We start from the raw sequence: 2,342 nt of genomic DNA on the forward strand, positions 1-2,342 counted from the left end.
GAATATGGAAAAATGCGTTAAAGGACTTAATGGAGGAAAATGATGTAGATTTAATTTAGCAGTTTGTGCTGTGTTTTGGCATAAATGCAAATAGTAACCTGATGGAAGTTGCTGGGATTGAAAAACTCTTGATTTTACAAACATGTCTTAATATTATTTTATTCTTGTAACTTCAAGGGCCTTGAAGCATAAAGATTTGCCAAGATGAGATAAAATGGACTGGTATTTTTCCTATCTCGTGTTGTTTTGTTGGTTTGTTGTTTTTTTTTTTTTTTAATGTGCTGGGTGGTCCTGTATGGAGAAGAGCTTACTGAGAATTTTGTTTGTGCGTTTTGAGTAGGTTTTTGCATATTTGGGGGTACGCATTCTGTTTGTTTGACATTCACCATGAAGCCTTCCCATTCGCGGTGGTCTGTACGTCAGTAGCTCGCGCTGGCGGTGGGCGCGAGCGGCACAGGCACTGTACCTGCTCGGTGCATTGTTTCAAATTGACCGGGGAAGTTTTGGAACCACTCTGTTTAATTTTGTCCTTACAGTGCTGATGGGATAAATTAGCACCGTATTAAAACATTGATCTGACAGGGTGAAAACTGTGGTGTAGACAACCTTTGAAAGATAAAGGGGGAAAAGGTTTTTCCTGGAGCAATGATTACTTCTGCTGAAATATCTGCACTAATTATGTTTAATGAGGAAAAAAAGAAGTAAGTAGTTTGTACTGTGACACATTCTTAGCCAATAATTACCAGAAATATTCTTTACTAGGAGTGAGTTTTAACAAGTAGTCTTGATCTTAAATTTGTTAATCACTAATAACCTCCTAAGAAAGGACTTTTATTTCTTCATTCTTTCTCCAATTTCCTCTTATTTAAGAAAGAAGTTGCATTCCTCCATTGCCACACGAAGCAAGACCCACGCTGAATTGATATTTAAAGGTGTTTTCATGGTGTCTTCTTCAGGTACCTAATTGGCCGAAACAGCTTGTGCTGATTTTTTTTGTTTGGGTGTGGGTTTTTTTGGGGGTGAAATCCCGTTCCCATGTGCTCCATCCCGCAGAGGAGCAGCGCGGTGTGCGCGGGGGGCACCGGTGAGCGCGGGGACTTGCTGCCCGCCGATCCTCCTGCTCTCTCTGCCCGGTGCGCCTGTATTTATTCAGAGGAATGTTAAAATACGTTCAGTCGTGATTTACTGACAGACTCCAAAATTAAAGATGGTCAGAAATGGGTGTGGTTAGAGCTTGGTTTCTATTTAAGAGAAGATGAGCACAAAATTTGGATCTCGTTGGTTGGTATAATGGAGTGATTTCTTGCTAGCAGGAGTGTACTTTGTATTTGTACAATTTATTTTAATCCATTATACAACTTAATATTTTTTTTAATTATTATGTGTAAGTAAACAGTGAATCATACCTTAAAAAAATTAATCTTGTTCTTAATAGAATAGAGCTAATTCAGCCAACAATGAGGAGTGGCCGTTCGTGCCAGGTGCCGAAGAAAGGCAACAAAACTGTTTAATTGAAGCTGTTTGTCCGCCACGTCCCTGGAAGCTTTAGCAAAGGGAAGCATTTCCTGCCATGTCGTTCCTGTAGCACTTGAAAGCAGTTTTATCTGTTAACAGAGACGTTATCAGGTTTAAGCTTTGTAACAAATTGACATACTGAAAGTCTCTGTTTGAGCTGAACTGGCCTATTGCATTAAGCGTTTTGAAATTCAACGGAATTTTGACAAGACTTCTGCAAGGTTGCCTGTGCTTTTCTTTAACATCGTATGAGAAAAAACTTGACTTTTCTCTAGTGGCAATATCCATTGAGTCTCACTGACTTTAAATTATATGTGTTGTTATGGCTCTGTGTTTTGCAGTTTCATCTCTGTCAAGTCTTTTAGCTTACAGTTAAAAATACGTTAGGAGCAGCAGTTCAAAACCAGCTTGCACAACGCCTTTACTAGTTTATCAAATGCAGAAGTGCAGTTTTTGGTCTGGACAGACCAAAAACTGTTTAGATATCTTTAGATATAAGCACAGCTCCAGGCTGGGTGGGGAATGGATGGAGAGCAGCCCTGAGGAGAAGGACTCGGGGGTGTTGGTGGGTGAGAAGCTCCCCGTAAGCCGGCGATGTGCGCTGGCAGCCCAGCGAGCCCCCCGCACCCCGGGCTGCATCCCCAGCAGCGTGGCCAGCAGGGCGAGGGGGGATTGTGCCCCTCTGCTGCGCTCTGCTCTGGGGAGTCCCCCCTGCAGTGCTGCCTCCAGCTCGGGGGGTCCCACCAGCAGAAGGACACGGAGCTGTTGGAGCGGGGCCAGAGGAGGCCCCGGAGATGCTGGGAGGGCTGGAGCCCCTCTGCTGGGAG

The sequence above is a fragment of the Charadrius vociferus genome, unplaced genomic scaffold (genome assembly GCF_000708025.1).
Source record: "Charadrius vociferus isolate BGI_N301 unplaced genomic scaffold, ASM70802v2 scaffold370, whole genome shotgun sequence".
NCBI lineage: Eukaryota > Metazoa > Chordata > Aves > Charadriiformes > Charadriidae > Charadrius > Charadrius vociferus.